Here is a 25,308-nt window from a genome sequence, read left to right on the forward strand (position 1 = left end):
TGTTTTTTCACTTCATTGAAATTCATTTTAAACTTCTCTTCCATGGAAACACTTTTGTGTTTCCATAATCATTCTGTACATGCTTTCTGGCCTTATACTTAAAAAAAATGTTTTAATGCCCTAAGATCTTTTTTAAATTTAATATCGAGACAACAGAAACATAGCAGATATAAGTATTGTCCTGGTTTTTAAAGTATCATAAAACCATTTCATTTTTGGTTTCCGTCCCATTGGGGTTTGGGAGGCTCCCTGTCTAAATTCTGGTTGATGCTCAGAACGGGGCCTCAGCGCAGTGGTGGACACTCACAAACTGACGTACTTGCAAAATGGCACACTCACCAGAATCCAGAAAGTTGTTTTTCTTTCCAGAAGAAGCTTCATTCTATCTCCATCAAAATAAGGTGGGTTCTGGGGTGCCTGGGTGGCTCAGCTGGTTAAGCGTCTGTCTCTTGGTTTTGGCTCAGGTCATGATCTCGTTTCGTGACTTAAAAAAATTTTTTTTTCAAACATTTATTCATCTTTGAGAGAGAGATATAAAGAGAGACTGCTGTGGGAGAAGGGCAGAGAGAGGAAGACACAGAATCCGAAGCAGGCTCCAGGGTCTGAGCTGTCAGCATAGGGTCCAGTGTGGGGCTCAAACCCACAAACCGTGAGATCATGACCTGAGCCAAAGCCGGACACTTAACTGACTGGGCCACCCAGGCGCCCCCTCTCAGTTCATGACTTTGAGCCCTGGGTCAGGCTCTGCGCTGACAAATCCTGCTTGGGATTTCAGTCTCTCCCTCTCTCTGTGCTTCTCCCCTCTTGCTCCCCCCATCTCTTTCTCTCCCCCTCTCTCTCTCAAAATAAAAAAATACACTTAAAAAAATTAATTGGCCTTTTGGCTCACTCAGCAGCGCCATGGCGGTCGGCAAGAACAAGTGCCTTATGAAAGGCGGCAAAAAAGGAGCCAAGAAGAAAGTGGTTGATCCATTTTCAAAGAAAGATTGGTATGATGTAAAAGCACCAGCAATGTTTAATATAAGAAATATTGGAAAAACACTAGTCACGAGAACTCAAGGAACCAAAATCGCATCTGATGGCCTCAAGGGTCGTGTATTTGAAGTAAGCCTTGCTGATCTGCAGAATGATGAAGTTGCATTTAGGAAATTCAAACTGATTATTGAAGATGTTCAGGGCAAAAACTGCCTGACTAATTTCCATGGCATGGATCTTACCCGGGACAAAATGTGCTCCATGGTCAAAAAATGGCAGACCATGATTGAGGCTCATGTTGACGTCAAGACTACCAATGGGTATTTGCTTCGTCTCTTTTGTGTCGGTTTTACTGAAAAACGCAACAATCAGATTCGGAAGACCTCTTATGCTCAGCACCAACAGGTCTGCCAAATTCGGAAAAAGATGGAAATCATGACGCGAGAGGTGCAGACAAATGACTTGAAAGAAGTGATCAATAAATTGATTCCAGACAGCATCGGAAAAGACATAGAGAAGGCTTGTCAGTCTATTTACCCACTCCATGATGTCTTCGTTAGAAAAGTAAAAATGCTCAAGAAGCCCAAGTTTGAATTGGGAAAGCTCATGGAGCTTCATGGTGAAGGTAGTAGTTCTGGAAAAGCTACTGGGGATGAGACTGGTGCTAAACTTGAACGAGCTGATGGCTATGAGCCACCAGTCCAAGAATCTGTGTAATATTCAGACATTTAATGGTGACAAATAAAAAATCTTATTTGTGATGTTTAAAAAAAATTAATTGGGTTCCAGCCCTAGCTGGATGTTACCTAACCTCGCTGGGCCTGTGTCTTCCTCTAGAAAGTGAAAGCTCCTCATGGAGATCAAACCCATAACCCATAATGTTGTTAAGAACATTAAATAAGCTAATGCAGGCAAAGTGCTTTGCCTAGTGCCCGGTGCAATAAATAGCGTTTTAAAATTATCATTATTATTATCAGTAATAAGGTTTGATTCCTAGCTGTGTCCTAAGTGGCATTTGGAACTCTGGTTCAAGAAGGCAGGGAGAAAAGTGGCTTTTCTGCCCGGTGCTATAAAAAGATAAGAGGCTTTTAAAAGTATAGCCCGTTGCTCTACCCTCATCCCTGCAGGAGTGGTAAGAGATGAACAGGAGTGCGTCAAACTGCCCTTGAGTACTGTAAAATAAAGCTAAGTCGCCCCAGCTTGCAGCAGCCAGAACCCATGGGATGGAGAGCTAACAGAACCCCATGACCTGTCTGGATCCCCGGTCCCCACTTGCTTTAAGCCTGCTGTCTGCAAGGCGGCCGGGAGGTGGTACTCCTTCCGTACCCGTGAAGCTCTCAGACATCCAACATAAATTGTTTCTGGGAAGTGATTATCTCGGGAACTGAAGGGGCAATCTTCGGCCGGCTGACTATGTAATCATTTATCATTTTGCTAAGCACCCTTAAAGGCCAGCGGAACAGTTTGCTCTCAGAGGCTGCAAAAGACTTCAGCCTCTTTGCATCTGCAAAACTAAACGTTGGTGTAGAGTTGTGGCAGAGCTTCCTTTTGCCTGCCCATCTGTGTGAGAATGACTGGAGATCTGGAAAATTCACGTTGCGGTTGAAAGTGGCTTTGGTCCGTTGGCGGGTCCTGCCTCCCTGCCCTCTCTCCCCCCATGTCTTCCCAATGAAACCCAGTGCCCGTAGGCTTTGGACCGTACACGAGGCACCAGGTACGCAGACAGAAGTGGCAAGAAAACTTAAGCTAGTACAAATGGCTCTCATGAATAACCCTCCAAAAGCTGTATGTTGTAGGGACTATTGTCTTCATCTTACAGATGTGGAAACTGAGGCTCAGAGAGTTTCAGACTTTCCCAAGGGTCAGTGGCTGGTGAGCGACAGAAATGGAGATTCAGACCCAGGCTGGTTATGCCTCCATCCCCCTGCCTCCCCCCGCCACCCCCAGCACTGTACTGGCCTCGTCTTTTGATCTTCTAAAAATATCTAGTCCCCTTCCCCCCACCCCTTATGAAAGCAGGCCACCATTTTGATCTCTCATCTTGGTCTCAGAGGACTTAGGCTCTGCTTCCCCTGGTGGAGACAAAGTGTGAAGCCTTGTGAGTAGAAGCCTGATTGGGGTTGGGCCAAGCAGATCCCCTCACCTTACCTCTGAGCCTCTGAGTTAAGGAAGTTACTCCGCTGCCTTCAAGATGAAGCTTTAGAGAGAAACAGATTAAGCGTCATGTCTGTGCTGTCCTCCGTGTATCGTGTCCTGCTAGCTGACAACTTAAGCCATGTCTCTCTGACCCACAGTCTCATCTTCTGTAAAATGGGATAATGCCCACCCCCATAGGACTGGTGAGAAAAGTAAGTAAGATACTGCACAGGGCGCCTGGGTGGCTCAGTGGGTTAAGCATCCGACTCTTGATTTTGGCTCAGGTCCTGATATCATGGTTCGTGAGATGGGGTCCCTCTGCTTGAGGTTCTCTCTCTCTGAAACCTCCCCCTTCCTTGTTCTCTCTTTAGCTCCCCCTTACTCTCTCGCTCTCTCTCTCTCTCTCTCTATCAAAACAAATAAATAAACTGTAAAAAAGACACCGCATTTAAGAGAGAGCAGGGGGTACTGCTTAGAGCCTGGTGACCATGGGTGACCTGATGCTCCTCTGGCCTCATCTGTAAAATGGGAGGAATGGTAGCACCTGCTTCATGGGATTGCTGTGAGGACTGAGTTATTATGTGGAAAACCTTCAGACAGAAAACTGGTCCATAATTTTGCTGTTATGCATCGTACTTGGCACAAAAAAAAAATGCAGCTCACATTGTTGTCATTGCCTTCAGAAACAGTCGCGGCCCACACGGTTTCTGAGAACTTGAGCAGTGGTCTATTTCAGATTATAAATCCCAAGTAACTTGCTGTAGCTTTTCTCAAGTAAGGAGCCATGGGCCTTCCGGCCTTTCACATCCCATGGTTATTTATGCCCAGGCTGAGGGAGGCAGAAGACAGAATAGGAGTCCGTGGCCCTTGGATTTGGGTTCGTGCGGGACAGAGGGGCAGGAAAGAAGATGCTCAGAGTCACCCTGTAGGAACTCTCTGGGCTTGGGATTTCCCACCTGCAAGATATCCAGGACCAGGAGCCGTCCCAGCCCCCCCCCCCCCCACCAACAGGACGCATCTCCGGCCTCTCTGGCCTCTTACAGGTGCTGGAGAATGTTCCCCTACTCCTAAGGTGCAGTTGGGGTAGCAGGGAATGGTCCTAATGTTGTGTAACTTCCACCCTAAGCCAGACGCCCTGCCTGGGAGTGGAGTGAAGAGCGGAGCTGGGAGGGATAGGGGCAGCTTTTCATTCTGGCGAAGAAACCTTCCAGAGGCGAACTGTGTGTTCATGGCTATGCCAGACCCCTGTTGCACAGCGTTAAGCGATGCTTGTGAGTTAAGTGCTCCGTAGGGGCAGAGGCTTAGCCCGTTACTCATACAGCTAGCCAAGCGCTTGGCCCTCAGTAGGGAGGCTCAGAAAGGCTGGGGAACCTGAGGGGAGGGAGGGATTTGCAGACATACCATCCGGACACACATATTTATCCTTCTCCAAAGGATCGGTGGTATTAAGTCCCAGCATCCATTGGGTACCTCAGTACTAACGTGGACAAAAAAGCCATTCTAAGAGTTTAAGATGATCTTTTCTAAAAATCTCCTTTCCTTCCTGCCAGACAAAGATAGTTTAGGGCCAACATTGTTTCTCCTCAGTTCAGGTTACAAGGGTGGGTTGTTTTTTTTTTTTTTTTTTTGTCAATTCTCTTTTTACAGAACCTTGATTGCGAGGGGATATAGCATTTATGTAAATTTCAAGTGCCACTCCTATTTGCCTCGGGTTAACCTAATGGTTTATGTTAATCTCAATCAGGTCTGCCACTCAGACCTCTTGTCTCCTTCACCTTTCACCTAATTGCTTTGCGCCAATTTCCCTCAAGGACCTGGCTCCGGAGGCCCTGTCTGGTCCTTCATCCTATTCCGTCCTTCCTTCCCCGCGGCATGTTGAGTGGAAGAAGCCTGACACTCAAAACAACATACTCCCATACTGCAAGATTCCATTTGCATGAAGTTCAAAGCCACAAAAAATTAAACTGGTGACCTGGGCGGGGCAGTGACTCTGAAGGCGAAAGGGAGGGGTTTCGGGAGTGCTGATCAAGTTCCGGATCTGAGTGCTGGTTCCAAGAGCACATTCAATTTGTGAAAATTCACTAAGCCGAGCATTTACGATTTGTGCACATTTCTGTTATGTAGGTTATACTTCAATGACAGTTTCTGCAAATAAGGGTCTATCAAACTCCCACTGTGTATCAACTCTCAGGCTGGGTGACTCTGGGAATTCTTTTTCTCTTCCAGAGATCCGAATATAGAACTCAAAATGGGCAGAAGACCCCTTCCATTTCCCTGTAATCGTTGAGGGTAGCTGTCGCCTCTTTGGGCTCCTTCAGAGACCCTTCGGAGGTGACCTCAGCCTGCTTTGTCTTCCCTTGCTCAAAAGCTTTTCTTTTCCACTGCCTGCTGTTAAATATCCTCTCTTCCTTTGCGTTGCTTTTTACCAATTCCCAGTGGGCTTGCGTGGCGTCGCAACTTCACTCTTAAGTTCCTCAAGAGCAGGAACCTGAGATTATATATTCTTTCATAAATTCCCATTGGTAAATTCCCATAGCACAGCATAGCACGGGGCTGGGCACAAATCCCCGATTCGTGGCTGCCCACCAGTTCAACTCCAATACCTAGACGGGAGGGAGAGGGAAAGCTCTTCCATAATCGGGATGGATCTGATTTCACATTGGCATCACGTGGTCTCTTCCTGGAATCAGGACCTATGATTCAGATACCGACCCGGGTTTGGTGAGACTGTCACTTTAAAGAATCCACAGACCCTGGGCATTTTTTGATATAACATTCATAGCTTCAGCTATTTATGAGTGGGTCTTAAAGGCCCATGACATGTAGTAATTTGTAATTTTGCTGAGGCATAAATTTGAATTGCATACACTTCAAGGCTGATGTGATAGAGCAATTGGCTTAGTAAGAATGTGATGGTTCTTAGGAGGAAAATAGAAGTATCATGGAGGAAATTATATGCCAATTATATAATTGTGGGATTGGTGAATTGGACGAGGGTGGAGATGAGGTTTTCTGGAGGCCCATCCTGAATGTTAACAGTTCATTGTACTTCAATCTCCTAATCAGAACAGAGATTAGTCTTCAGATATTTGTTCTCTTTAGCATTCATTGGATTCAAACTTTCTTAAATGCAAGGCATACAACAAAATGCTTATTGAGAGATGGGAAGAGGTTCAGGAGAAAAGGAGCAGATTTTCATGGGGGGGGGATGATAAACGATACTGAGCGAAGAAATTGCGGGTCAAGAGTCTTGGTTTATAGTCCCAGATTTGCACTGAAATCTCTGGTAGGTGATCTGCCTGGGTTTCTGACTTTGGACAGGTTGCTCTCCCACTCCTCCTCTAGAGCTCAGTTTCCCGATTTATAAAGTGAGCACTTTAGAGCAGATTATGTCTAAGATTCTTCCAAGGTCTGACATTATAGGAATTTATGATCTCAGGCTGCATATCTGTTTTCATGTGAAGCTCTTTTCTCAGCGATGCCTTCCAAAAGAGATCGATTAGTGTCATCACTGAGTATCCACAGGGCTAAAGCCATTAGAACACGAGGACGCCCTCATAAGTGGTTTTTCACCCCAGGAAAGGTGTGGACAGCTCCTAGGGCACAATCGGATTTAAATAAACAACGAACCAAATGAACAAACAAACAAATGACTCATACACTTTCATCAATTTGGAATCTTTGTTGAATTCTCTGGGTTTTCTTTTGACTTCAAAAGAGAGACATTTTTGTACTCTCTGATATTTCTTTTGAATTTCAATGTTTACTGTCTGGAACCAGAAAAGTGGACCAGGAATCTACCCTTTATTTCAGGAGGCTCAGCAAAGGGAGTGCAGTGACCCAGAAAGGTTGCTGTCCTCCAAAGGAGTTGGAGGTGAAAGGAAAGGGAATTCCAGTTGGAATCACAAACTGGTCAGGACTGGAAATGAGAGCAGAGCGTTGTCTCTTGCTAGATGGAGGAGGAAATGGGAGCTTAAAGAAAAGAAGTAGCTTCCATTCACCATTTATTTCAAAAATAGATATTGAGTACTTAGTATGTGCCACGTGCTGGGGATATAGTGGGCAAAGGAGCCAACGTTACTATGAATGTGAGACTAACGTCAGTGAGTCACACAGATAAATATGACAAGTCCTAGAAAGGAGGGGTACGTGGTACCACAGGAGCCTAGAATGTAGGGCTTGACCTGGTCGGGAGGTGTGTTTCTGAGAGAATCACACCATGGCAAGGGCTCAAGGATGGGTACGTGACAAAGGGGTGGCATGTGTGAAGGGTTGGTTGGTGGCAACAGAGACCATAACTCTGACAGCATGCCACTGTGGCCAGAGAGGAGAGAGTTCAAGTGAGAACCGTGCAAGACAAGGCTGCAGCTGTGGGCACGAGCCAGGCTGTGTAGACTCTCCGTCCAGAGAAGAACTAGAAGCCATCAGAGGGCTTTCAGCACGGGAAGGACACGGTCACACTTGTGCTTTTAAAAGATCCTTCTGACTGCTGTGGAGCTGAGAGAGATAGGTGATGAGAGACCAGGCTGGGAGTCAGTTTGTGTCCAGCTCTGAAGGGGTCTGAACAAAGGCTGAGGAATTGGACTTAGTTGTGTGGCTGGTGAGGACACACCAAAAGCAGAGGCCGGCAAGCTGGATCCACCCAAGAGCATGGTTGTCAGAGAGTCCTGTGGGAACTCAACAGATAGTATTGCTATTTTGGACAAACCATGAAGGGCCAAATGAGAACTGGATGCCTCAGTCTTCACATGCCGTATTCAGAAGTTGGCAGCTGACCTAGATAATCAAAGGTCTTGGCCTTTATCTATCAAGTGTGATGCTATTTGCCCAAACATCGAAGTCACTGGAGAATATACCAAAAAATAGAATTCTCTCTAATATACCTCTAACTCCACAAGGATTTGCAGATCCCGTGCTGTGAACTCAGTTGCGAGGTTCCTAGTGTTAGTTATCTATTGCCCTATAACTAATTATCCCCAAACGTAGCAGATTCAACCAAAGCGCATGTATTATCTGACCCTTTCTCTGAGTCAGAATATCAGGCATGGCCAAGCTGGGTCGTTTGCTTAACCGTCTCTCCCAGGCTAACAGTCAGGTGTTGGCCAGGGCTGGGAGCTCCTGCGAAGGTTGAACTGGGAAATGTGGTAGTTGGCAGAATTCAGTCCCTGGAGTGTTGTTGGATGGAGGTCCTCAGCTCCTTGCTGGCTGTTGGCCAGAAGTCACCCTTAGTTCTTTGACCTGCGGGCCTTTCCATCATGGTGGCTTGCTTTATCAAAGTGTGGTAGCCATTGAAGCAAGAGACTCGTGCTGCTTGCTCTCAGGGACTCAACAGTCTCCTTAGGGAGGCAAGATCTGTATATAGGAAACAATCAGCAAGCAATGAATATGACAGATTGTAATAAAATGCCCAAATGTATGATGATAGGCTGAAGGATTCATAGAATTTTGATGGGGAGGATTGGGGACACAAGGAAGCAGAGTGTGTGGTGATATGGAGGCAGAAGAGTGTGTGCATATGTTCCGAGAGCGGTGAGGTCAGCAGTCTGGGTGAGTAGAGGGTGAGTTTCGAGGTGTGATGGAAAGCCAAAGAACTAAACAGATCCCCGGCATGCCTTAGAAGTTTGAGAGAGAATCAGAGTCATTTGCAAGAAGAATCACCATCTTGCCAATGGATATTCCTGTCGGTGCCCAAAGGGGTGACTGGGCCTCAAAGGTGGACATGTTTACTTACAAGTGTGCCCTTGGACAAGAACTATGATTTTTAGCATTTATAGTGTAATTTAATTTAAGTAATCATTGCAACTTTCCGGGTATTTTTCTGAATGCTCTGTTTCAGAACAAAATAATCGGGCAGCAGCTTTTCCATTTACTACTTTATCTTTTCTTTGTTCCCAAACATAAGCAAGAGAACCTTTTTTTGGTTTTTTTTTTTTTTTTTGCATGCAATGTCTCTTTGAGATCAATATTGGAATATCTTTCTCTCGTGTCTGGTTCCCTAGCCCCAAACAGGCTCATCCCACTTTCAGTACATAAGACTATAAATGAATAAAATAGCTCTCGTTACTAAATAGTTGAAAATGATAGAGTTGGTGCATCTTATTTGTAGTTTTCTATGGGGATTCAAAGCGATTTGGGGAAAATCATTTGCTTTGTCCCAGCCCCTAGCACAGTGCCACATAGCATCTGATAAATGTGCCCAACAGATGACTGACTGAGTGTAATGCCAATGATTTTTAAATGTGACAAGGAATTTGACTTGACCTGATATAATTTTACCCCATTCCTTGTGCAAAATGAGAAATTGGTCCAGATGCAGATCACATTTGCATCATTTAAAACGACTCTAGGGGACCCCCACCTCCCAGGTAGAGGCTCCGTAAAACAATAAGCCAGTTTATCAAAGATGGGATTTACTGCTCGTTGTTTTTCTATTAGGGAGGAATTACGCTAAGCCCAGCAGCAGACATTTTGTGTTACCATGGCAGCCCATATTTCCTGCAGGGTTGTGACCCCTAATGACTACAGTGGAAAGGCAGGAAAAATAGAGACTCTTTGAAGATTAGTAAATAAATGCATTACTTATGCAAACCGTCTCTGCAATGGCCTCACAGTATGGAGGAGAAACGAGGAAGCCCGTTAGATGGAGCAAACAGTTCTATGTAAACACCTGCATTGGAAGGAAACAAATCACCTTTCATTTGATTATTTCTTTAAAAGTCTGTTTGGTCTGATAATGAAAGTAATATGAACTGGACTTCATACTGAGAAAATAGTATTGTTGTGCATGAAAATACAAACAGCCATTGATGCTTCGCCTTCGTTCTCAACAACTAATTTTTTTCCCCCATTGGCTCTTCAGAGATAACATTTATATCCTGTGAGAGTTGTTTAGCATTGTCTCTGGATGACTTGATGTGTCTTAATTGACCTGATACATTTCTGAACATGAAGCTGAAAATAATAGAGAAAATCAAGCATCAGCTTGGGGCTAGTCTCTGTAAGGTATTTTCTCAGTATGTGTTTCTTTTGAAGTCACGTCTACATTTGTTCATACAAGAAGTATGTACTGGGCGCCAACAATACTCCTGTTCATGGCACTGTGTTCCGATGAAAATGGATCTAACCTTGCGTTATTATGGGGTAGATCAAATACAAATGGATTCTATCGTATCCTCTGCTGCCCTTGAAATGAGTTATTTTGTTGAGTGTAAATTAGAGGGGAAAATCTGGCGGAAAGTGGGTTAACAACACACGTCTGAGATGTTGCCGGTCCGTTTCTTCTCGTGGTGTATGTCTAGAAGAAACACGTAATTGTTGGGAAGCTGTTCTGTGCCAAGGCAGAGCTCCAGACTCTGGGGATGGAGTTGTGGGTAAGGCCTGGCCTTTGACCTCAAGGATGACACCGTACAGCTGTGGTCCCGGCAGCTGGCTTTGACGTGAAAGTTCGCCCTGCTGGTGTTCTAGCAGGCAGAAGGGGCTGTATCTGGGAGAGGGTTAGCAGTGGTGCACACTGATTTGTGCTGACCCTCAGTGGCCTCTCACCTGCTTCTTCTTGTACCGAGGGCATAGATCTTGGCCAGGCAGTGTTCACTTCCTTTTTATTACTTCGTCCTTCTGTAATATTTTTCTTTTACTGTATCTTCCACACATTCCTTCCAGCCAGAAAGATTTTTCAGAGCTCTGCTCTCTACGGTGCGTGCTTTTAAAACTGTAGGAATATTGTTATTTTATTCCATGCATGACCTCTGTTCCCTTCCTTGGAGGTTCCCTTATACCCTTCCTCCATCCCCCCCTGCCCCCAGCAAGGGACTGAGCCTCCCTGGGAAAACCGGTCTACAAATCTATTCTTTAAATTTTGGCTTCCATAGGCTTACAGCAGGTTGTAGAGTCAATGTGTTGGACCAGAAGCCAACGTTTAAAGCACTTGAAATTCCTTGGCCAAAAGCGCTAAATAAGATTGTACATGCTACTTGTCTAAAAGGCAGGATTTTCACATTATGCACCCAGAGTGGGTGGCTGTCGCCTTCCCTCAAAGATACAAAACCTCAATCGTCAACACAAACCCCAACTGTCGTTGCACTTCTGCTACGAAGTCAGAACAGCCCATCCCATGTAAGAATAAATCTGTTTATGCCAACTCCTTCTCCATGTCATCCCCAAGGGTTGCTAGGGAAGGGACAGAAGTGAAGCTAGATAGACCACTGGGGAGGGGGTGCTTTGGAAAATGGAAGGGGTCGATGGGGTTGAACGCTACCGCAATGACCGAATGTTGTATCTACGCGCTCAGCAGCCGAAGGGTGGGAAAGCCTTGACTTGGCAGCAGCTCATGGTGTGTGTAGAGGTCACGATGGGCTGTCCATTTGGTGGCCTCTGAAGCAACCTCCTACTGCTTCGCCGTAGGGCTGAGAGATAAACACCTCTATTCATCAAGTGAGGGACCTGCGGAACACAACTCTGTTCCTGCCTTTCAGAGACAGCAAGTGAACATGATAAGTCATGGTGAAAATATTTGTGAAAGTCCCTCCCAACTCCAAAACTCGGCTTCTATGATACATTTTTGGAGGTCAGTCTCCAGAACTCATTTCGTATTCTGTGCTTTCTTGCCTTCTGGCTTCCCATATAATTATTCCACACAACTTCCTAGATCATGGCCTGAACGGGAGGAGAGAACTTTTGTCTCTGTCCCTTTGCAAATTCTGGAGATAACTAGACGTCCTTGCTGGGCAGCTGCACAGCTGTCAAGCACCGGCTCCAGGGAGTGGGTATAAAGAGGGAGTTGCGCCAGCGACTCATATTTCTGCCTTGACCTTGCCTCCGCCTGCCCCTCCGGGTTACAGACAGCTTTTCCAGACACAGTACAGCTTCCCGGGGCTGTTTCCCAGCACAACTTCACACCGGAGAAGCGGAATGGTTGAGCTTGTGGTGTCCGGGCCTGTAGAAGGAAAAGGGGGGAAGGGCCGCCCACCTTCTGCACATCCCGATGTGTTCCTCTGCAGGGCCCAAGGCTGGTCTCACTGCTGTCCGTAGCTAATGGCAGCACTCAGTCCCAGGACTGAGGCTTCAGCTTCTTTACTGCCTCCGAGGTGAAGTATTAGCTAGAGGAGATAAAGAGGAAACAAGAAAATACCCTTAGCAGGCCACCAGTTATAGAGAAGAGTCTTTCAAAATCATATATGGAGGGACTTATGAGTAACCTTCTTTGTCTGGACCAGAAGGGCTCTTAATGGAAAAGAGACTTAAACACTGTAGCATTCCAGAATTGTTTTGCAGGCAATCTCCATGACGAGCCTGCTGGTGAATCTGACAGCATTCTAGGGGAGGGAACTTATGGGCAGAAAAATAGGGCCATTGAGAGAAATTGGGGCTCAGGAGATGGACAAGGTGACGGGATGATTGAACCACACATGGAGCCCCACAGGGGGTCCCCGGGGGAGGATTGCAGTCACTAACCAGGGGCGAAGAGGCTGGCACTGATTTGAAATTGCCGGCCAGCCCCCAGGACCCAGGGAGGAGCGGTACGGAGGGGCTCCACAGGAGGACACGGTCACCGAGTGAGGGATGGTGTGGCGGGGGCAGAGACAGGTTTGCTCTGCATAATAAGATTGAATTTGACTTTCTGATTACAGAAGTAACGTGACAAAGGCAGGAATTGGAGAAAACATAGAATGTTGTGCAGAAGGGAAAAATCACTCATAATCCCACAGCCCCCGAGATAACCACTATTAACATGTGAATTGCGTACCCCGTATGTGTATTTCTTTACCCGTTTGGCATCCATGTGTTTTACCACCTGCATTTGACTCCCATGCAACACGTTGTGTCTGCTCTTCTCTTCTTGACCCGTCGGAATCCTGCACCTTTCTAAGGGCTCATCCAGAGCCTCACTCACTCACAGCCCATTTCCCTGAACCCTGTACAGTCCCTTTTCCCTGGGCTCCCATGCCACCCTGTCTCGACGTTTGGCAATACCCATCCCATGTGCTCATGTCTCGTCTCTGCTGTGAGAGGAGAAGTCCACTGTGGTCGCTGCTGTGTCCCCACAGTCCAGCCCTTAATAGGCAAAACCCCAAACGGCGTGTGTTTAGTGCGAGAACTGAGAGCACTTTGGACCTGGATCATAGTGGACCTGGAACTTAGGGTCAATATGAATGGGTTAAGAAATCCCGAACTTGGAACCTGGGCTGGGGGCAGGGAGATGAAATAAGAACGAGAGCCGGAGCGCTTGACTGATGGGCAGTTTCTATGTGCCACGCTGGCCTCACCTACAAGGCTGTGTAGCCCCAAATCACCCCATCCGAATATGGGTTGACTCTTGAAGGCTCCTTACTTTGCAGTCAAGTGGCTTTGTTCTCCACTGTCTGATGAATGCATGATGTGGAGCGGAGGTTCCCAAAGCGTGATGCTGGACTGAGGGAAAGGCCAGAAGGCCACCATGATACAAGGTCATGGTGGGAGTAGCAGAGAGCAGAGAGCGTAATAGGAACAAAGGCCCCCGGGAGGCTGGAGGCACTCATTCATTGGGCTTTACCCCAGTACCGAGGCACTGCCGGGAGACATCCTTTGGGTCTCTAAGCCCCAGGATATGAAGCTTCGAGGTACAGCCTGAGAGAAGGGCGTGTGCCTGGTGAGAACCTAGTTCCTTTCTGTACTTTTCGTGAAGTCGGAGAATAGTAGACTCTTGACAATAATCTCATTGAGCAGAGTTTTGTTTTGTTTTTAATCCGATAGAGGGTCACAAAGCCAATTTCTGGCATTGATATTGTTCCTGCAACAACAAAGTTAAGGGAAAGTGATTGTTTTGATTTCTGATGAAGGGAGAGAATTGTAGAGTGGAGCTCAGAAGTGGTTGATCATCCGATAAGACTCTTCGCTGTCCGTGAAAGGCCAGCAATCTTTGCAGAAGTGGCAAAGCACATTCAGGCTCCAAGCAGTGTAGGTTTCTTGTGCATTTCTCTAGGTAATTGCCTTTCTTGTTTTCAAGACCAAGTCCTAACCAAGTTTGGGACTACACTGAAATGTCCTGTAACCATTTAAAAATAATTCCACCTGTATTCTCTCTACAAAGAATAAGCTCCTCAAGGTCTATCATACATGACTTCATCCATTCAGCGTCCTACCATGTGTAAGCGCTGTTCCTTGAGCACAGTGACAGGAAAAAGGGCACAGTAGAAGGAGGAGCTCACAGTCTTGCTCCAAAGCCTCTTGCTTCAAGAGCTTCAATGTCAGAACTCTTCTGCTTGGCTTCTTGGCCCTTTGCCTCTCAAAGGGATATGATGCAATCTTCCCTGGCCATTTGTTCCTTTTCCTCTTCTTCAAGACACCTCTGTTCCAGTCCTATCACAGACACACCACGCACAGCCTACCTCTTGTCCTCATGACTGTCACCCTCTCTCATCCTCTCAACGTTCAGCTGTAAGTTGCCTTCCTCCACTGCTCTTCTTGGCTCTACTTCCAAAATATATAACCAGAGACTGATCACCATTCACTAGGTCCACTGCTACCACCCTGATTCAAGCTACCGTCATTGCTTCCTGGGACTGTTTGTGTCTCCAGGCTGCCTCTCCGTATGGACTCATGTGCACCGAAGTCTGTTCTCCACATGCTAGAGTCACATCGTGTCAACCCTCTGCTCAGAACCTCCCTGTCTCACTCAGAGTCAAAACCAAAGCCTTTGCCATTGGCAACAAGGCTCTGCATGATCTGGCCCCTCTCTTACTTTCCTGACCTCATTTCTCACCCGAGAGGATCCCAACTCTCATAGATCTAGTACCCTCTTTTGATAACAAATACTTTTAATGCCCCTTTTATTACCCTGAAATAAAATATACACGTAATAGAACTTGCCTATGCATGTATTTTTAAAATATGAATATAATGCTCCCCAAATGGCATAAAAGAAACACAAGGAGATAATTTCTTTTTTTAAGTTTATTTATATTTATGTTTAGATAGATAGATAGAGAGAGAGAGACAGCACATGGGGGAGCGACAGAGAGAGAGGGAGAGAGAATCCAAGCAGTCTCCATGCTGTCAGCACAGAGCCCAATGTAGGGCTCCCACTCACGAGCCATGAGATCATGACCTGAGCCAATATCAAGAGTCAGATGCTTGGGGCACCTGGGTGGCTCTGACTTTGGTTCAGGTCATGATCTCATGGTTCATGGGTTCGAGCCCTGTGTCAGGCTCCGTGCTGACAGCTAGCTCAGAGCCTGGAATCTGTCTTCGGGGTCTATGTCTCCCTCTCTCTCTCTGACCCTCCCCTGCTCATGCTGTCTCTCTCTCTCTCTCTCTCTCTCTCTCTCTCTCTCTCTCTCTCTTTGTCTGTCTCTCTCAAAAAAAAAAACATTAAAAAATTTAAAAAAACAGGAGTCAGATGCTTAACCAACCAAGCCACCCAGGTGCCCAAAGAAAATAATTTCTAATAACAGTACATATTTTAATGTCTAAATCCTGGGGCACAGCTCCACTTGAAAATGCAATGAAGTCATAAGAAGCTTTGTGCCTGGAATGAAAAGTCATAGTGAAGGGCACAGCTCCAAATATGTTGTTGATGATGTGTTTTCTTTCTTCCTAACGGTGACTGTTTCTTGATGAAGTTCCAAACAGAAGGAAACACCATCTTTCCTGCCACCCACACCCCACGTCCCTCTTCCAAGTAGGAAGTTCTAATTACAATTAAAACACACACACAAAAACACCCCCTCATGTTTTCAAACCAACCTCTAGGGGGCACTGATGCCCCACTGAGAATTATTGCTCAACCCATTGACCTTGCTTCGGTATCTACCCAAAGCTTGTTCCTACCCCAGGCCCTTTGTACTTGCTGTTCTCTCTGGAAGGCTCTTCCCCCAGACATTTGAATGACTCTTTTCCTCTTCCCTCAGGTTTCTTCTCAGTGACATTATTTTAGAGAGCCCTTCCCTGATCATTCTATCTTCAACGATACCCTTGCCCCATAGGCCTCTATCTTTCTACTCGTCTTAAATTTTCTTCGTAACACTATAACCATTCCTATCTGACGTTACTCACATATCTATTTGCTTCTGTATTTATTGTCTGGCTCTCCCACTAGACTCTAGGAACGAAGAGGAGATCTCCAAGACGTAAGAGACTTCTTTTACGTGGCTCTATTTCCAGTAGTAAGTGGCGCCTGACATGTAGTAAGTGCTCAATAAATATTTGCTGATAGTGTGTCAGGCCCCCCTCCTATGCACTCTCATCCAAGTCTGCCCCATAAAATCAGCACTATTATGCGCAGCATGTAGCCACAGTGAGATTGTAACTGTTGTCTTCTGGGTGGCTTTCCTGTTATAAGCAGGTGCCAAGATATCCAAAGGCAGTCAGGTTGCTGGCCAGCCAATCACTTGTCCATGCCATGCTTATATTTACCGTTTTCTTTTCTTCCCATCCAGGGTGAGCATTCCTACATCAGCATCTAAGTTATACACAAAATAATGCCATTACACTGCGTAGGTATATAGTATTCATCTCCCTTCAGTACTGGGTGTCCTATCCGTGATATGGGAGAGGGGTGTCAGCCAAGTGACAGGATTACGTCTGAAGGACAGGAGTTCAATGAAGGGAAGGGGGCTCCCCAGAGTGGCAGGAGATAGAGGAACCTGGCCGTCAAAGCAAACAGCGTACATGAGAAAGCACCAAGAGTCAAGAGGAGAGAAACTGAGAAAGAAGGACAAAGGTCAGGTGTTGGATAAACACAGGAACAGGATGGCTATTGAGGACACGTAGGTACCGTAGAGCCATATCCCTCGGTTCCTTCAGGTCTCTGTTTAAATGTCACCTCGTCACCTGGATCATCCCCAAACCCCTTAAATCAACCAAGAGCCCTTCACCACGTCACTTATCCTGTGTCTCCTTTATGGGTTCCCACCACCTGCTGGCATCTATGTACACTATTTGTTTCTTTTCCTCCTCCCGGCCCGACACCCCTTCTCCCACTGGACATGCCAGACTGTGGCTAGCCATGATCGTCACATAGAAAATATTTGTGAAACGGGATGCCTGGGTGGCTCAGTCAGTTGAGCGTCTGACTCCCGATTTTGGCTCAGGTCACGATCTCACAGTTTGTGAGATCAAGCCCTGTATTGGGCTCTGTACTGACGGAACAGAATCTTCTTGGGATTCTCTCTCTCCCAGTCTCTGTCCACCTCCCCCATGCATACACACACTCTCTCTCTCTCAAAATAAACTTAAAAATACAACCTACTGCACATGACTATTATTTCTAACTACATATATATGTAGTTCTAGTCACCTTATGCTCTCCTCAGTAACCTTTGGCCTTCAAACCAGACTCGTCGCCCATCCCTCATGGAACTTTACACATCGCGGAGCTCCGCGGGGCATGCTGACATGCAGTGCACACTTGACGTGTACTTTACAGCAAAACACCAGACCCTCTCCCTTTGCGTTTGTCCTCACTCACTTACTTACTCATTTATTCCTTGTTTCTTCTTTTCTTTTTTAACTTTATTTTTATTTATTTTGAGAGAGAAGACACACAGGAGGGGTAGAGAGAGAATCCCAAGCAGGCTCCATGCTGTCAGCACAGAGCCTGATGCAGGGCTTGAACCCCCAAACCGTGAGATCAAGCTCTGAGCCGAAATCAAGAATCGGACACTTAACCGACTGAGGCACCAAGGCACCACATTCATTGTTTTTCATTCTTTTACACAACAGTCTTCCTCCTTGAGGTTCAGAGTAGGAATCTCTCTCTCTCTCTCTCTCTCTCTCTCTCACACACACACACACACACACACACACACACACACACAGTTTCTTACAGTCTGATCCCTGAAGTTTGAGCTCTATGCACATATAGACCCTAACTCCTTAACATGAACAATGACCCTTAAGGGTGAGAAAACTCCCCCAAGGTCTGGGACCCCAGAGGGGGACAGCCATGACACATGATACTTAAATTGCTATTATTAGTCTCCTGAGTATTTGTTATACCTCCTTTTTTTTGTTACACCTCTTGTTTGTACACCACAGCATTCTTGAGACATTGGCATATATTATAAGAATGCTCACATATATATTATATGTAAAGAACTACTCTTTGGGACTACTCTTAACGATTTTCCCAAGGTCACACGGCAGGTTGAGCGGCAGAACTAGAATTCCAGCCTGGTTTTTATTTTATTTTATTTTTTATTAATAGTTTATTACCAAGATGGTTTCCATATAACACCCAGTGCTCTCCCCAAAAGTGCCCTCCCCCATGACCATCCCCCCCCTTCCCCTTTCCTCCTCCCTCTTCAGCCCTCAGTTTTTAGATGTCCACTTTAAAAGGTGCCCTTTCAGGGGCAGACTGAGGGAGCAGAAGACCCTGGGAATCGTTTCGCCTCCGTGCCCCAGATCCAGCTTCCTGCCTGCCACACATCACAGGGCTGGTAAGGGGGAAGGACAGTTTCAGTGTCCATGCAGTCTCTGTGGCCCAGCATTTGGTTTGTTAACCAGCGTTGCTGGCCCAGGCTTTGATCGGAGAGCCACTGCACTGGGCCAACCACAAGGGGCATCTGGTGGCTGCTGAACACCAGACCACACTCTCTCAGACGGGCTACTTTCTGGGCTTCTTTCTCCCCATTTGAAAATTGCTGGCATCGTCGACACTGTGAGGCTCGTCCCCAGCCCTCATCGTTGGCAGCATGTACAGCATCACTGTCATCTCCGGGGAAAGTTGGGTCTCAAAATCGTGCAGCCTGAAAGAAATGAAAGAGAACCTGAATAAATGGAAAGACATCCTGTGTTCATGGAAGGAAACTTACTCTTGTTAAGATGACGTCACCATCTGAAGTGACTTACAGATTTGATGCCATCCTTATTCAAAACACAACGACAAGTTGTGAAGAAATGAAACCACTGATCCTGCATTTCCTGTGGCATTACCCAGAACCCTGAGTAGTCAAAACAATCCTGGAAAAGAACAACATGGGAGAACATAACGCTTGCCAATTGCAAAATGTACTACAAAGGTACCATAAGCAAGCCAGCTGGGATTGGCATAAGCAAACACTTTTAAATCAATGCAAGGGAGCTGGGAGTCCAGAAATGAACGCCTATGTCTATGGTCAACTGATTGTTGGCTTAAAAAATATTTGCAAATCTTATATCTGATAAGTCTGGTATCTAGAATATATAAAGAACAACCCAGTTTTATAAATGGGCAAAAGACTTGCATAGATATGTATAATTGATTAATTAATATTAATTTATTTATTGGCAACATTTACATGAAAAATACTCCATGTCATTAGTCATTAGGGGATGTAAGTAAAAACCGCAGTGATACCACTTTCTGGCCACTAGGGTACCATGTTTTTTAAAAAATGCATCGCAAATACACGTTGGCAACAATCTAAAGAAATTGAAACCATTGGACATCGCTGGTGGCGATCTAAAAATGGTGCAGCCTGTGTGGAAATCAGTTTGGCAGCTTCTCAGAAAGTGAAACGTACAATTACCTTGAGACCCAGCCATTCCACTTACAGGTGCCTGCCCGGAAGTATTGAAAACAGCTAATCCTTGGGGCGCCTGGGTGGCTCACTCGGTTAAGCCTCCGACTTCGGCTCAGGTCAGATCTCACGATCGTGGGTTCGAGCCCCGCGTCAGGCTCTGTGCTGACAGCTAGCTCAGAGCCTGGAGCCTGCTTCCGGTTCTGTGTCTCCTTCTCTCTCTGCCCCTTCCCTTATCATGCTCTGTCTCTCTCTGTATCAAAAATAAATAAAACATTAAAAAAAAAAGAAAGAAAACAGCTAATCCACAGACACCCGTGCCCACATGTGCACAGTGGCACCGACCTAATCAGTCCATCGACTGATTAACACATAAACCGACTGTGTTGTATCCATATCATGGAATATTATTGAGCCAATAAAATATGGGAGCAAGGAGGGGAAGGGCCGTAGAACGTGGACTTCGGTGCCACTGAGTACATTCACAATGCTGTCCCCAAGCATTTCGTCACCCATTCTATTGTGGCACTGTCACCAAGCACTGAGGAGACTGGCAGTCTGGCAGGGGCCATGTGTAGTAGTTCTATGGCCCTGGCCTGTCATATTTTCAGAGTAGACTTGGCAGGTTCCTCATGATGGGAGGTTCTTGGATGGAGGAAAAGAATTCAGCCACCACCACTGTGTGTGCAGAAATGACGGTGCTGAATCATCCCTATGGGGCTGTGTCACACTCAGAAGGCATGTGTATTTCATTCAGACTCTCACGTCCCAGGTGCCCACAGGGACCACAGCAAAGCCTCCACCCCGTTCTTCCAAATGGGAAGGTCTCCACGGCAGCTCTCCAAATTTCAGAAGAGTCACTTTGGAGTTCAGAGGCGTAGGGGCACCCCACTCCCACATTCCATCCTCAACCACGAGGTCTCAGCTGAGCCTCTTTATGTCAGTGGATCAGAGGTTGGTAAATGATTCTAATGTGTTAAAGATGAGAAATCGGATCTCCGCTCCAGTGAAGGATAATGTTTATTACATACTAAAGAGCGTTCAAGGAGACGGCAGCTAATACAGTAGTTGTATGAACATGTGCGCCATTAAAAATTGTAATTAAGTCAACTCCCTGAGCACCAATAATGAAACCCAATGAAGTCATTTGTGGCAGGGTTGGGTTACAATTTCACATCGCAAAGGGATCTGTGGCAAGCATCTGCAATGCTGACCAAAGCATTGGCATTGACTATGGCTCTTGGGGGCCAGGAGACCCAGGGACCGTGGGATTTGCCTGTCCCCACTTAGGATTCGGCAAGAGTAAACACAGTGGCATAGACACAGATGATAGGAAATTCTCAGGGAGTTACTGAAAGGGAACGCAAATATGTTTGGAGATCCCAGAAGTAATTTCCAAGGAACACAAAAACAAATGGTAACGATTACTGTTATTTTACTGTAAGCAAACGTGTATTGAGTGTTTACCGTGTGCTGAGCCCTTTATAGAAATTCTCTTAATCCTCACACCCCTGTCGGGTGGGTGTTGCTATGAGCCCACGCTTACAGATGAGAAAGCAGAGGATCTGAAACAGTATTATCACCTGCCCAGGGTCACACAGTTCATAAATTACAGACCCTGGAATCAAATCCAGCATGGTTGACTCCAGGGCACATAAGTGCACGCTTGTCCCAAGACCTTAGTAGGGACCCTTGCTAGGGATGGGCTGTGGGAGGGGTGGGAAACCATCCTTTATTGATAACACGATTTGTGCCATTTAATCCTTACTACGCCCTTAGAGAGGTAGATCCTGCTATTCCCACTTGAAGAAGCAACGAGGCTGTCAGTGCTGAGTCTTGTGCGGGGAGCAGTTATCGGGATGACGTGTTTTAAACCTTAGGAAGGAATCTTAGGGCACGTCCACAGGCATCCCTAGACCTCCACAGGATGGTTTCAGAGTCTTCACTGATCTTTCCTGACCCCAAGTTCCTGGTTTGTGCATATATGCATATACTGCTCAGGGCATCACACATCAGTGGGCCTGGGCCCCATTACCGTGCGCCTGGGTACCCTCAAGATCCTGTGAAGTGGGCAGGTAATTGTGCTCAAGAGACCCCTCCCCCCGTTTCTGGGTGGGGGGGTTTCCTATTGCTCTTGCCATTTTGTTGGGATGCACTTTGATATGCTGATTCAAACAGACTGTTGGAAAAGTACTGGCTGCTGACAGCGGCTGTCCCTGAGGCTGGAGATGGGGGTAATAAAGGCTTAAGCGGCTGGTTCATGGCAATTGCCAAGTTTATTCCTCCCTTTGTAGCCACCCAATTGCCATCCAGGGCACCTGGGTGTCTCAGTGGGTTGACCACCCAACTCTTGGTTTCCACTCAGATCATGATCTCACATTTCGTGCGTTCGAGCCCGACATCCGGTTGAGTGCAGAGCCTGCTCAAGATTCTCTCTCTCTCTCAAAGTAAATAAACTTTAAAAAAAATATGGGCAAATACCGCCAGCTTCCCTACCTCTTGTGCTCTGGCTGTGCCATGGGTGGGAAAGGAAATCGCTGGCAGTAACTGATCTATCCACCAAAACACCAGCAGCTGCGGCACTGCCCAGGTTTAGGGTCCTTACCTGCTTAGACATGATCTAGTTCAGTCCTCACAAAGAGCGCCATGCATCAGATACTGTTATGCCATGGACCTACCTGCCCTTTTCTACTGATGAGGCACCTGAGGCCCAGAGAGGTCAAGCATCCTGCCTAAGGGCACAGAGCTAGTAAGCTGGTAGAGCCAGAACCGAAGCATAGTCTTGGGCTTCAGAAGCGATGTTCGAAATCTGAGGCGCTCCCTGCTCCATGGGGATGCAGGGCTCCAAAGGACTTCCACGCTGCCATTTGTCATTGCCTTCCATTTCCTTGAGGATCTCCTACACTCTCAAAGCCCTCAGAGCTTGGAGTGGGGTCAGTGGACAGGACTGCAGAGGTGCAGAGAGACAGATGTTGATGAGGGTGTAGGAGGCCGGGGTGGAAGGGGGGGTAGATAATTTAAGCTGAAAATTGCCGCCTTCAGAACTGTAATGGTAAGTGGAGTTGGGGAGAATGGGAAGGGTGAATTAAATAAAATTGTTATTCATCTTCCCTATTTTTTTTTCACTTTTGCCCTGAGAGGGCAATTAGGGAAACAAATGGTTTGTGGAGATTAGCTAGCTGGGAGCTTTGCATATTAATATAATGACACTTGGCTCTACCAGGCTGACTTTCTATTTAAGGTAGCTTTGTCCTTTCAGGCTGAAGAGCTGATTTCAGGGAATTGAGCTCCTGCGGATTAAAAATAAAATAAAACAAAATTAGTCTGCACTCCGTCTCCACCCTGCTTGTGTCCCATCAAGAAAAATGAGACTGTTGGAGGAAAGCAAAAGGGATGTGGACAGGCCCAGCACTCTCCAGCTTGATAGTCACTGGAGTGCAAGAGGCCAGCGGTCCACAAGGGGTGAGTGGTGCGACCAGGCTGGGATGGGGGCGGGGCCAGCACTGCTTACAAACCTCTCTGCCCGACAGGCCTCAAAATTCAATCGCATTTAGCAGATGTCTGCTGGGCCCCAGGTTCGCTGGGTACTGCGATGCTGAGGTTAGCGTGGGGTCCCTTCTCCTGAGGAATGACTATCCTAGCCAGAGAGCGGGACACACGGTCCATCCTGTAATGTTGTTTGGAGGGCATCGGGCACTTGATGTCTGGCTTAGTCTAGAAGACTGGATAACATCCAGACAGCCAGGGTGCAGGAAGTCCTCTTTCTAGAAGCAGAGGTTGGTGGCTCCAGTGTGTGGTGGGCACTGTGATGCCCACAGCGACCCCGACTTTGAACCATCTCCACTGACTCACTTTCTCCAGGCGAGAAGTACGGCCATACTAGTACCCACGTCACAGGGCTATTGTGAAGATGAAGTGAGATTCCGTTGAGATAACACAGATGTCAGCTGATGGCGTCTTCTAACCCTTAAGATCTCGATAACACGGATTCAAACTCTCATTCCTTCTCCCCAAGACGTGTGCAAGTTGGCTGGGGGTGGGGGGAGGTGGCTTACGATTGCATGGCGAGTGCTATCTCGGGCTCCCCCCACTCCTGACTTGCTGTTCTTCAAATTCTGTCAGTTGGAGGTTTCGTCACTCCTCCCGGTATTAACCCAAACTTAGACCTAAAACCCCTAGGTTGATTTCGGCAACAATAAAGCCCCACCCCGCCCCAAATATTAACAATGACGGAACCGGTACGGCACAAAGCCTGTATTGTACAGCACACATCAGGGAACGTTTGGGGAAGGAAGTTCTGCAGCTAAGTCCTTTGGCATCTCCTCCAAGTTGTTGAGCTAGCCTCTCTACAGTCTTTGCCGCTCCCTGTCTCCTAGAAACAAAGGGACTACATGTTTGCCATTTTCTGATACAAAGCAATTCAGCTCTCTCCTGCCCCTCGCCTCCATGCTCGGAGTTGGGTTTCAAAAAAAAAAAAGTTTTTTTTGAATAGCAAGGGTCTGGCTGAGGCTTAGAAATGACCTCCTACAAGGATGTAATTAAGTTTTTGGACAAGTTACCGTCCAGTTACCTGTTTTTAATGGGGTGGAGGGTGATTTTTTTTCTCATTATACATGTAAAGCACTTTACAAAAATCTCGTCCATACTGAGCACACAATAAAATAATAGCTGTTGTTATTATAATAATTTTAATATTTCAGACTGATTTGAGCATAAATTAATCAGTGCGTTATACAGTCCTGTTAGTGTAAGAGTCAAAATACATGATCTTTAGAAGAGAGAGCCCTTACAGATTCAGTTTTTCTCAAAATGTGTTTTTTGGAACACGATTTTCACAGGCTGTTTATAGGCCATCCAAGAAATAAGGCTTCCTTCCTTAATTATATTAGAGTCATACTGCCTACTATATCCCACTCTTAGAAATGGGAAATTTGCATTAGTCCATTTAAAGGCTCTGAGAAGTCCTGCAATAAAGATCCTCTCTTTAACTTTGTTCAGCCTGTTGTTTATTTCCCACTTGGATTTGCCCACAGAGTTCTTTGTGTTCACCAAATGTCACAATTCATATGTCGTGAAACCCACTTCAGGGTATTTTAACTGGGCTCCAACCTATCATTTCACAAACGATTAAAGTGAGGTGCACGGAGTGGAAGGACCTGAACCAAAGACCCTCAGCTAGCTAGTGGTCTATTCTGAGAATGAGGGAGAAGGTGGAATCGAGGTTGGGAAGAGTGTCTCAGAGAAGATTGAAGGACAACCATGGTCTTTTCCTACTCTTTCGCTATTTCAGACTGATACAACCTGAACACCTCTATTCAGAAAGAGTCTACAGGCAGATTTCCACATTCCCTGTCTACCCTCCAGTTCTCCTCCAGCTCCCTTCGCCAGGGCTCCTGGTTGTGGTTCTCTATTGTCCTTATTATTTATTGACTGTTCTGAACCAGATCTGTAAAGTCTGTTTTCTTTGTCGTGTGTGGACACTGATCTCTTGTTGGCTATCTTAGTGGTCAGCTAATGGTTAGAGATTTCTTTAAATGTCTAGACCCAGTAAGTCTCCCAGACTTTGTTGAGGGGCTCTGTGTACCGTCGGGGCAGACCTGCGACACTGTGGCAGGCAGTTGTCAACTCTGCCTTAGCCTTCACTTCCGGCTTGCTCTAGCTTCCAGGCCACCTGGAGAGGAGAGCAAAGGGCCTTCTCGGGCCTTTCCCAGCTATGTGCACA

At 46.4% G+C, this 25,308-nt stretch overlaps 1 pseudogene; it reads left to right on the top strand.

Moving 5' to 3' along the window:
- The first annotated feature begins 900 nt into the window (after positions 1-900).
- LOC115283756 lies at positions 901-1,749 on the top strand (annotated as a pseudogene).
- The last annotated feature ends 23,559 nt before the right edge of the window (positions 1,750-25,308 follow it).

This window comes from Suricata suricatta, chromosome X (genome assembly GCF_006229205.1).
Source record: "Suricata suricatta isolate VVHF042 chromosome X, meerkat_22Aug2017_6uvM2_HiC, whole genome shotgun sequence".
In the NCBI taxonomy this organism is placed as follows: domain Eukaryota; kingdom Metazoa; phylum Chordata; class Mammalia; order Carnivora; family Herpestidae; genus Suricata; species Suricata suricatta.